General features: G+C 52.3%; 1 long non-coding RNA gene across 1 annotated transcript; it reads right to left on the reverse strand.

The window, feature by feature from the left end:
• Positions 1–6,942: 6,942 nt before the first annotated feature.
• On the reverse strand, positions 6,943–8,745 carry LOC143166228 (uncharacterized). Its single transcript, XR_012996380.1, has 3 exons — positions 8,682–8,745; positions 8,447–8,586; positions 6,943–7,107 (listed from the first exon to the last, which is right to left on the reverse strand). It is a non-coding gene; the product is annotated as an uncharacterized LOC143166228 (long non-coding RNA).
• Positions 8,746–12,119: the final 3,374 nt, after the last annotated feature.

The following is a 12,119-nucleotide window of genomic DNA, read 5'->3' on the forward strand; positions in this document are numbered from 1 at the left end:
GCCACACGCACCACTTGTGCTTCAGCTAGAGTACAGCCTCATTAATGTGGTCCAGATTGTTGACAGGGCTACACGAGGATCAGGGATTTCACACCAGCTATGTTTGCTTGGTTTTAGTGCATAAATATTTGTTGCAAACGTTGACATTTGATTTTGACATTAGGGATTAAGGAGTGGCTCAGAGGTGACAATACCTACCCAGTGGTGCCTTTTTTTGTGCAGAGAGAAGAAATCTGTGTGCTCCTTAGGGTGTCTTCAAAGGCATCGTAAGCATTTGCTCAACAGGAATATGCACCAGGAATGTCATGACCCCTTTTACGCGCAGCTATCCCCGCTCTGCCCACCCACCTCCTCCTCCTGCAGGGATGAGGCTGTCACCATCAGACCTGAAAGTCCTGTTGCACAGAGGTAAAACTAGTTTCTTTGTTTCAAAAGCAGCAGGAGGAGGAAAGCGTCAGCATCCCAGCTGAGGAGGAGCAGTGTTGCCATCAGCAAGGGCCACACAGGGCTGACGGTGGCACGTATGTATAAGAGCCAGTGTAGCCTCCTGGGTGATCAGGCAAAGAGCCAGGGCCAAATCCAGCCTCAGCATCTGTGCGGACCCACCCGTGCCCCCATGGTTTACAGCAGCCTTTCAGCAGCGCTGCACCTGAATTCCGGCTTGTCTGCAAGCCTTGAGAATTGGCCTAAGGAATTATTTTTACATCTCAGTATGTGCAAATGACATGCAGGGAGTTATTTGCATCATACCCCTCTCAGCCTGTCAACAAACACATCAGCTTCCTGGAATTTTTGCTTTCTTTGCATCATAATATTTCTAGATCCAGGATATTATTCAACCACCAGGTTTCTCCGTTTGCCACACGCAATTCAAAGCTGGTCCTGGGAAGTGAAGCAAAAGGAAGTGGAAGCAGATGGTGTGGGAGACTTCATCTGCAGTCATGGCTCATCTTTTATAACAAGCACCTTTTCTTCCAGGTCTCTGTATGGTATATAATAAGGGGAGCTGCTCCACGCCTGGTTTTCTCTCGGGCAGAGGCAAGCAGATTGCCACACTGCTCCTTGATGTTTGGTATTCGAGGTCTGCACTGTGCTGACTAGGCGTTGGGCAAGGAGCAATCATATAAATGACATGGTATTGTTCCTGGGACCTGAAACTCTGCTGCTTGAGAGCTCAGAGGCGCCCTGACTCTCTCTGTAAGGAGGATCAGATGTAAACAGGGTTGTGGAATTAAAGAAAGCTTTAATATTTTTCCTTCTGAGTCATACAAGCTTTGCCTGCAGCAGCATCATTCCTAGAGAAATGAGTTGACTATTACATGGCTTGGCGGGACACAGAGCTGCGATGTAACGTTATCTCATTGCTCACGCAACTGGGCTTATGCCTGAACTCCTGGAAACTGGAGAGTCACAGGGGGAGAGCCCAGATCCATATCTGGCTCATTTTACTCTCTTGGGCCAAACATCTTGGCAAAGAGGTTGGCAGAACATTGTCACTTGGTCTTGGAAGCGAGTCCCACATAAAATGCATGGAGATGTCTTTTTCCATGGGCAGTCATGTACAAGCCACATAACCCCTGAGAAGGGAGTACAGCTAAAAGCAGGGTCAGAATTGTCCCCATTATCCAGGGGGAAGCCCTAGGATGGGTGACAAGACCATGGTCTGCAGTGCAGGGTGCTATAAGCTTGCCTTGATGCTTTGCAATTGTTTCATTGGTGTTTCAAGGGCAGCTGAAGATCCCCTATCTGTAGGAGATCCCATGGAGGGGCCCAAAGTCAGCACGGCTTGTTCAGCACCATCTAATCCTAGGGTGCATAAGGGCATGGATAACATAACCAAGTGATTAGAGGAGGAAAAGCCATAACGAGCCCACTCTCTGAGGACATGACTCCACCTTTACATTGCAGCAAGCTCCACTTCCAAGGGGGTTAGCATCCACAGGGAGCTGCATCCTAGTGGGCCAGACCTGGAGGTCACATCACCCACTTCATCTTCTGGATGGGGAGAGCTGATCTATAATCAGTCATTACTGCAGGGTCAGACAAAAGTTACTGGCTTCACAAGCTGCTGTGTGTCCATGTGCCTGACCTGGGACGTGTGGCCAGGGGTGATGCCGTGGTGGCCCATCACCGGACCTCGGGACCTGCCAGGCTGCCCTGCCCCACTCATTCACCAGCCCGTGTGGCCTTGGCTCCTTGCCCCAGCAAGAAGTGAGTATGTGCCGCCTCTCTCATTTCTTCCTTTTTTTACTTTTCCTGTTTAGCTCCCACCCACCTGACAAAGATGCCAGCAGGGCTGGCGGGGACCCAGCGCTTCCTTTCACTTTGCCAAAGGAGGCTGCAAGTGGCAGCGGGTGGGCTCTGCAGATGGCAGAGCCTGGTCTGCAGTGATGCCTCTATCCTGCCCTGGTCAGGTCAGGTCCAGGGTCCAGCTTGTCCTTAATGGGTGACAGGAGGGTGCTAACTGGCGGAGGAGCCCAGCTCCCCTTCACCAGGGCACCGACTGGGAGCGAATCTTCTGGTGCCAGCGGGGTTGTCTGGGGCATCCCAGCGTGATGGTGCAGGGCGAGCATGGGCAAACTGTGAGGTCCTGCAGCTGAGCATCCCCCCCATGAATACCCCTTCCCCAGTGGCCAAGAGCTGGCAGGTGAGTGCTCGCCCCGGCTGCACTGCCCAGGGGGCTGCAGATCTTTCCCCCTCTCTCTGCTCTTGGTGTTGGCTCCTGTACAGACATTTTTCCAGATAAGCTTTTGTCTGTAGCTTCCTCATCCTCTGCCGTGGTCTTTATTCCTTCAGCTCCAGCATCTCCACCACCACCAGCCTGATAATTCAGTGTCCTTCTTCATGAGGACAAAAGAGCTTTTGCAAAGCCAGTGGCTCAAATTCCAGCTAAGACCCGTGTCTGACCACAGAGAGAACGAAGCACCTTAAAGACCCAGGGAGCAATGCAGGGGGCTGCTCAGGGTCTTCCTGCAGCCCCCCTTCCCCACAGCTAGCCGGTGTGAAGCCCTAAACACAGGCACTGGGCTGGATTTCAGGCAGGATGAGCAAGGCTGCGTCTCTACCACAATTATAAATAGCTGCTTGGGGGCTCCCTGGCTGGCTGCAGCAGCGGTGGCCTGGGCAGAGCTTTCTGCTCAGGGAGCAGACGAGTATTTCTGGCTGTGCCTTTTTTTTCTCATGAGCTGTTTTGCCTCCACCTCTTGCTGCACTTTGGACGGCAGGTGAATCGTGTTTGGGTAAGTGAGTCATCGCCCCGCCGCCAGCACACGCTTTCATAACATGCGGATGTCACGGCTTTTAAAGAGGTCAGGTTGTTAGTACTCGGTGGAAGATCTGTCACCAAGAAACCTGTCCTGGTGGATCTGCCAGAGCAATTTGCAGGTTTTCCTTTGCAAGAAGCCTGGCACCATTTCTGTGTGGATTTTAGGAACGTACTGCAGTGAGATTTGGGGAGTAAAGAGCCTGCTCTTCTCTTCTGAAAGAGCAAATGCAGGAGTCCTAGAAGGGTTTGCAGGGGAGAGAAAGGTGCTGTGAAAGTTATGTATCCTTAGAGTCATTTTTATGAAAATGAATCCCAAGCGCTTCAGTGAATAAAGCTCTGCTATAACTTTTAGCTGCTAATTAACATAGCAAAAAGTCCTAATTTACAGATTTTCAGAATGAGGGGACAAGTTGCAGAAGGATGCAGCCCAGAGAAGAGTGAGTGTGAGTGCTCTGCAGGGAGCAGGAGCAGAAGCAGGGATTTCCAAAACACCCTTCACTTGCAAGACTCTAAGTTCTGTTTGGGTTTTGCTTTTCTTATTATTCAATGCAAAAATAGAAGAGTCATTTGATAGGAAACCTCTGCCTGGCGCTCCGCAGAGTTTAGCAGATCATAAGCAGGGCTGCAGGAATCGGCTTCTCTGGGAAAGTCAGGATTTCTAACTGTTCCCATTTTTTAGTGGAATGAAGAAGCAGCTTGAATTTTTCCATGCAGAAGGTCACTTGAGAACAGAGGAAAGATTTCTTTTTGATCTCTACCTTAGAGAGGCTTGTATCCCTAATAGGACACTTTATATAATAAAAGATGAAAAATTTCATTGCAAAATAAAGGTCTAACCTTTCTGTTCTGAAATTGTTGGTATTTATAGAAAAATGCCTTCATTTGGGGGCATCTCTGCATGAAATGGTATGGAAATCAGTTCTTTCCCCATGCCTAAGCTCTCTTGGCATCTCTGCTGCTACGAGGCCCCAGACGGCCACGTGCCATGCGGGGTCCCTGCAGGTCCCCCCAGATGCTGTGAGCAGGGCCAGCACAACCCCTCCTGCTCCCCAAGGACCAGCCAAGGTTATTATATAGAGGGGTAATGTGTGTAAACAAGACTTGCTTAAGTAACTCCACGGCTGCCAGTTTCTCTTGCTGGTCTTCTTTTCCTACTCCACCCCTCCAGAGCCTGACGTGATGGGCATTCGGCACGGCTCTGTCTGTGCTCCTCTCCCAGCCAGCTGAAGGCACATCAGCTCCAAGGAGCCCCTAGTTGAACCTTGCAGATGCTTCAAGCAAATGAGGTGGTCAAACACCCTGGTGAAGTCAGACCTCATGCCTAGCAGCGCTTGGGAAGCTGCTGGCGGTCACGTCTGTGGGCAAGCACCCATCTCGGCACACCGAGGTCGTGCTGGGGGACGTGTCCCACAGGATAGCCACTGTCCCCCTGCGGCTAAGGGTCCTCAGCATCCCCAAAAGCCAAATGTTCCACCTGCTTTTTGCTTCCTCCACCAAGTGTTTTTAGAGCCCTAATCCACGTGGCTGGTGCGAATGCTTGTTCTATACGCCCATTCACGTTGCCTGGCTTCAAGCCAGGGCTGAGATGCAACGAGGACTTAGGGATGCCAGATAATTTGAAATGGTTTTCACCCCTGCAACTTTCTGGGGAAACTTGACCAGTTCAAATCAAGGCAGCACAGCGGCGCAGAGGGGAGCGAGCTACGTGCAGGGCAAGGTGCCGAAGGCAGGACAGAGAACCTCTCGGCTGCCAGAGGAGATGCCTGGATGTTCGCACAGCTGGTCCCTGGGTGTGTTTTGCTTTTTACTCTTGTGCTACAGGATCTGGCTGCACATGTTATATTTGCACAGAGCTTAGCGCAGTGGCCTGAAGCAGAGACCATAAAACACAAACAGCAAACAGTAAAACTTTGCCTGGCTCGGCACTCGCCATCACCCAGCAGTGCAGGGTGTACCCACGCTGGCTCCGAAGACATGAAGGTGCTGGGATTTGGGCGCTGTGAGGACATGTTGGTGGGGTCAGCTGCAGACAGCCACTCGTGAGCTTCACCCACTTTGGGAGCTGGGGCACAAGGTACAGAGGACAATTTTAGGGCTTTTAGCTTGTTAGGTGAGATATCTGCCATCAGCTGAAAAGCAGAATCTCACTCCAGTGAGATGCAACACCTCTCAGCTCCAGCTGAGCATCTACAGGCATGCTTGACCTCGGAAAATACTCCGGCACAGCATGCTTGAAAAGTTTCCAACCTTTAACTTAAAAAGCAAAGACAGGACCTCCCCTTTTCGTGTCCAGACGCAGAGAATTTATTCCAAGAGATTCCCATCCTGCGGAAGCATGGCCTGAGGGGACTATAAAATGCCGCAACTCCATATACTATTTGGAAGTGGGTTGCATCTTGTGCAAGAATCCTGCGTACTTGCATGGAGGGGAAAGTAAGGCGCCCTTGTTCATGCAGCAATAAGTCACTTCTTTGACTCGGCCTTTCCCTGCTGAAGCCAAACCAGGGCATTGAAACCCAGTTTAGCTTTTGGGGTTGTTTGTTTTTCCTGTCTTTGTACTTTCCCTTTAATCTTTGTGCTGGATAATTAAGACAACATTCCTCAGCATCTTTCCTGCTGTTTGTTGTGATTATACAAGAGCCAGCTGCATTTGTTCCATGAAAATGACATCTAAAGCCACGTTCTGTGGTTTCAAGTAAAATCCTCTACGATGTTGGCTCTAAAACTTGACTTTGTCTGAAATGTGCATTAGTCAGGAATATACCCTCAAAAATAGACTCCTTAAGGAAAACAAATCAAGGCAGCAACGCAGCAGGGAGAGCTTGTGCTCAAGCTTGCATTGAAGTTTTTATTGACAGTGAGACTTCTGGGCTTGGCCTAATACCGCCAGCAGCAGCGGGGTGCTGGCACTGCTCTTAAGGGCACAGTCTTCTCCTCCGAGGTGCCTTTTCGCTGCAGGGGATGGAGCCCGCAGGCAGCCCGGGCCGCCCGGCTGCGCCTCCCGCACCGCCCCCGGCGCCGGTGCGCTCCGGGCCCCCGGCCGCGCCGCGGGAGCCTTACAAAACAGCCGAGCGGTTATGAAACCCGGGAACCCGCTGCCACTCGTCCCGTCCCCGGTAGATGGCGGTGCCAGCTCATTTTTCCCAATTTTTTCCCCCTTTCTTTCCCCTGGCGCTGCGCCCGGTCCCAGCCCCAGGCGGGTTACGGCGGGGCTGCGGGCTGCGCACACGCTCAGCCCCCCGCGCTGGGGGCAGCACTGCAGAAAGGGAGGTTGGGGGGGTGGCTTTTTTTCGCCTGTAACTGCTTTTCGTATGTTTTTGATAAATTTGAAATCGCAGTCAGTTGTTAACAGCTCAGCACAGCCCCAGGCGTCTGGAGCCGCCTTTTGCACAGCCCGCCTGTCCCCGCTCAGGCTGCTCCATCCCATAGGAGGCAACGTGGAGGAGACAGGGAGGACATTGGTACTACCTAATTTTGGGGGACTATGCAAACCCAGGCAGCCAGAGCCCCTGGATTTCTCTCCAGACTCTTCCATGGTCTTGAGCAAAACCTGCCTGTACTCTCCCAGATCCCGGCTCCCTGCCTATTGCCTTTCCTCGGCTGTTTCCTTCTCAGGAGGGACAGGTAGGACTGGGTAGGCAGTGTGACTGGATGAATAAATAGCATTTCTCTTTGGAGCCCACAAACACCTTTATTTGGCTAAAAGTGGCCCAGGCCCCCTCCAGCACGTGCTGCCTTTTGCATCCCCATCTCCTCGGCATGCCCAGGGCACGCACTGCCGCTCCAGCACGGAAAGTTTAATCTTCGTCTTCCTTCTCATCGTTCTTGTCACTGCCATGGTCCTGGGGCAGGAACAAAAAGAAAAGGGACACCATATGAGGGGAGTGCTGGGTGTTTTGTTTCCCATCCCCTGGTACCCGTAGGTATTCAATAGCACCCACAACCAGCACCCACACAGGGGTTTGCAGGTTCAAATCCCTTGGGCCAGCCAGGTCCCAGCACAGAGCTGTTGATGTGGTTACCCCCTCCGAGTCACAGTCAGAGCTGCTGCTGCTCCTCCTGTCCTCTTCCCCATCCCCCTGCAGGGGTGAAGAGAGAAGGACAAGCATCACCGGGGACCCTGACACCCCGTTTGCTGTTCAACCTAGAGCCTCGAGTCAGAAAGATGTCTGGTCTTGTGGGTATTTCGAGCAGGCTTTGCAGCGCTAGTGCTGCTGTGGACCCATGTGTGCCCATGGCCTTGCAGAGATCTCCAGAACCAAGAGCAAGGATTTGGTGATGTGTGCAGCGCAGACAGCATCGCTGTCCACAGCAGCATCTCATCTGAGTTGAAATAGGAGGAAAAGGAGGGAGAACTAACTAGGAATATTGCGAGCAAAGAAAGAGCTGTCTGTCAATGGAAAAGCCACATACACAGTGTGATTTCATAGAATCATAGAATCATTAAGGTTGGAAAAGACCTCTAAGATCATCGAGTCCAACCGTCAACCCAACACCACCATGCCCACTAAACCACGTCCCTAAGTACCGCATCTACACGTCTTTTAAATACTTCCAGGGATGGGGACTCAACCACCTCCCTGGGCAGCCTGTTCCAATGTTTAACCACTCTTTCAGTAAAGAAATTTTTCCTCATGTCCTCATTTCTAGGCTGTCCACAGCCTAGCTCCATCTGTCAGAGGTATGGGGTTGCCATGGGTCAGACACAGCTTCCCTTCCCTTCACAGCCAGGTTGTAAATCATTTGGGGCTGGTGCTTTCTAACACCCTACAAACCCTGGCTGCCACCCGTGCCTGCCTGTGCCAAGCATTCTTCTCCACAGGGCTCAGTGGTAACCTGGGAGCTCTGCATCGTTCACGTCCCTGCCGCACCGTGCTCAGCTGCAGAGGTGGCCATACTCTGTAGTTGCCTGCCTCCCCCTGGGACACCGATCCTCCTTGCCAGAGCTGGCCCCATCCTGCCGCATGCTGGGCAGCGGGTGCTCAGGGTACTGGGTGCCCCACAGACACTGCACAGCCAGTGGCACAGTTGGTCCAGGGGGTCACCAGCATGGTCCCTGGCATCAGATGGTTTGGGAAGTGCTGGGCTCACCCTGAGCAGCACGCTGGGGACTTTGGGGCTGGAAACCCTCTGGCAAACGGTTCAGCAGCTGATCTGCAGAAAACTCCATCATTCCCCTACCTTTTCCTCTTCCTCCGTCTTCTTCCTCTTCTTCTTGTCCTCCTCTTTTTCTTCCTCGGTCTTTTCCTTCTCCTCTTCTTCCTTTACTTCTTCCTTGTCCTTTTCCTTCTCCTCTCTCTCCTTATCTTCCCGTCCAAACCCTACAACAGGGCACAGAGGAAGGTTCTTTGCCAGCGTGCAGCATCCAGCACACACAAACCCAGCAGGTCCCCCTGGGTTCACACCAAACACTCACATTTCAGAATTGTCGACATTTCACCGCAGCCAGAGGGGTCTGGGGCACGAGACCGTCACACCTATGGCACAGAGAGGACATGAAGGGGCAACTGGAGGGTGGAGTAAGGTGAGCTTTTCAGGGATGAAAACACCTCCCTGGACCCCACCATTCGGTTTTCTCGTCTACAGAGAAGAGGCCCTGTACACTTCCCCCCAAAACAGCAGGGAAAGGGGTAAAGCAGTCTGTGGCCTCCAGAAAAAAAAAGGATTAGACCTTGTGCCCATCTGGGCAGCACCCACTGCCCCCCACCTGGGGAAGCAGAAAGGCGAGAGTGACGGAGCCAGAGAGAGAAATCTCAGGGCAAATGTGCAGGGACATGCCTTAACCCCCCCGTGAGCAGGTGCAAATTACAGAAATATTTAAAATTAAATGAGGATGAATCAATAGAGAGCAGGCGCTGGGGCTCCCAGGAAGCCCCGGCACAAATGAGACCTCCCCCAGGTACAGGGCCATGGCAGGGAGGGAGACGGAGACGGAGACAGCAGCGAGCAGAAGAGAAGCCGAGAGCAACAGCAAGAAAACTCCGAGCATTGATTAGGTGCCTGAAAGGTGACAGATGAAAAGAAAGAGAGCTTGCTTTAAAAATAGCAGGACCAAACAAAGTCCATGAAATAGCCCAGGCAGGTCAAACCCTCCCTCTCATACACAAACGGCAAAACGGGGCAGAGGGAAGGCAGCAGGGGCAAGGGACCGGGTCTCTTCTGCTCGCGGGGAAGAGCAGGTCGTTCCCCTGCCGCAGCAGGTAATTTGGAAACAGTTTCTCTTCCAGCCACTGACAGAGGGACGCAGGATATGAATGCTTTCTTTTAATGTTTTTTTTAGCCACAAAATGACATCATCTGGTTGGTATTTGGGCTTTTAAAAGAGCCGGTCGCAGCCTCTGAGCCAGTAACATTGATTTGTATTTTCTAGATAGGTTTTAAAACCCCTGGGATGCTGCAGGGCAGCGGGAAGCAGTGGGGTTTGGGGCGGCATCGGGGGAGAGGCAGGTTGGACGGGGAGGGCAGGAGTGAGGGAAGTGGCTGATAAAAGGCGTAATCAGTGCAAAGTTAAAATCTAATTAATAATGAACGGTAATCTAATTCATCTCTGTAATTAAGAAGTGCATCTACTAATTGAAAATATAGTTACATTTTAATCTAAAATCATTAAAAATAATCAAACATTAAGAAAAGAAAAGGCAGCCCCTGGGAAGGTGCAGGTGTAGCTGATGCCCTGACCCCAGGTCCTATGCACCAAAGCTGTTCCGCAGCTCCTGCGGCATGTGCCCAGCCCCAGATCTGCAGGGGATGTCCCTGCCTTGTGCCTTCACTGCCGGGGGGTGAGCAGATAGGAAAGGCACAAGGTACACAGAGGTACACAGAGATGGACCTCAAGCTTTGCACTAAGAGATGGGCAACCAGACCAAAGCCCAGCAGCCAGGGCTGGGAAGGGGTAGTGCTTCCCCAGCGCATGCTAAGAAATGCCACTGGGGGGTTACAACCCTTTAATTCCCCACCACACTGGTAATCCTGTCCCTGGGAACCAACCTAGCCAATTTCCAAGAGATGGGGTGGGCTCCCCCACCCCGAGACTCTGCTGTGCTCCTGTCTGGGGGATGCCACCCATCGCCCTGTGCAGCCCCTGCCTTAGATGGTGGCTCAGATGATGGCTACCAACGCTCAGCTCTTCCCCCCCCCCTCCATCACAGACCAGTAGATCCAGTTCTGCCTGTTCCTTCAGAGCCTCAGCCACCCGGCATTTCGGGCAGGCAGGTCTCCTTGCCCCAGATGAGCTGGTTCCCTAAAGCCCAGGCAGTCAAACCAGCAAAACCCCGCCACCAGCTCTATGGTCCTCACTGACAATTTGCAATTGTTCTCCACAGCCGAGCAAAGCATGAGGTGCACATGGATCAGATCTCTGGCTAATGAAGCAAACCTGCGTATTCATACCCCACCAGGTGCAATAGCTCAGATGGCCTTACCCCCCCAGGCACAATGGGCTTACATGTCACAGTATTTGTGCCTGCTCCCATCTCACCCAGAGGACTGAAGTCCTTCCCACGAGGCTCAGGCATGATGCCCGATTCCCATCCCCAAGACCACACGGAATGCGAGCCATCCCAGGGATGCTCCTTCTACACCCTCTGCTTCACCCTGCCCTCCCCTTCTGCTTCTCCAGCTCGTAAAATTGATAGGCGACTCTGTAAATCCCCTCGATGACATGAGGGAGACAGGAAAGCACCTTACCTGGAGCTGAAAAAGGCAAGCGGTCTCCTCAACACCTGGCTGGCAGCTACCAGGGATCTGGGTATTTGAGTGTTGCGGTCTCCTCCCCAGTCCCACTTTCAGAGCAGAAAAACTGGCTCTGCCACCCGCCACAGGCAGCACATGACACCGGGAACATGACCAGTCCCATTTGTACCTGCAAGAGGCTCACAGACATTGCCTCCAGTGTGGGCAGGAGCAGAAAGACCTCCTGACCCTTTGCAAGCAAGCCAGGGCAGCTCTGGAGGCTGCAGACACCCACAGGGACCAGCCCCAGGACCAGTGGGGGCACCGGGAACTCAATCTGGGAATGTGCTATGGCCAGGACCCTGTCTGAAGCAGAGAAGAGGGGATTTGGGGGTGTCCTTAAAACCACAGTGGGAGGAACCTCCAGCAGGTCCTTGCTCCCCTCTTGGTGCGAGGTGTCAGGCTGCTCCAGGAGGTCCAGACAAGGCCAGACCAGGCAGAGCTCAGCACTGCCAGCTCCCTCTGATGCTTGTCCTTGCTGCTGGCTTTCACTCCAACATATCATTAAGCAAATACCTGTCAGCAGAGAGCAGTTACCAGCAGGTCTAAACACTTGCATAACGTGCTTCCCCTCTAACGCAATGCCCTCATTTCTAATAGCACCAATATGGGATAATAACAGGTAACAACAATGTCAAGAAGGGCTTGTGTACCTGAAAGCTAATTTGTTTTCTTCACCTAATAAAAGGTATTACCTCTCCTGCAAGATTTGCCCCATTTAAAACCTTCAACTCTACAACAAAGCTGTTCCCACAGTCATTTTACTTTAATTTACAGTAATTGCAGCATGTATGGAGCCCCCTCCCACCGAGTGAGACTAACCCTGGGTAACTCCTACACAGCTGCTTGCTCCCTGCATAAGTCACTCTCCCAAAAACCTGGCCATGTCTGCCCCAGCCCCAAATGCAGAGCAAGAGTTCGCTCGGCAGGTTTAGATCAGAAATAAGGGATGGGTTTTAACAGCAAGGGTGGATAAACCCTGGAGCAGCTCAACAAAGCTGGTAGCAGAGTCCCTGTTGCTGCCAATTTTGCAATCAATAGCGGTGGTGCTTTCTAGCAGAGATGCTTCAGCTCATGCACGAATCGTTCAGGGAACTCCCGGTGACCAGCACTCAGTCTTGGG

Source organism: Aptenodytes patagonicus, chromosome 12 (genome assembly GCF_965638725.1).
Source record: "Aptenodytes patagonicus chromosome 12, bAptPat1.pri.cur, whole genome shotgun sequence".
In the NCBI taxonomy this organism is placed as follows: Eukaryota; Metazoa; Chordata; class Aves; order Sphenisciformes; family Spheniscidae; genus Aptenodytes; species Aptenodytes patagonicus.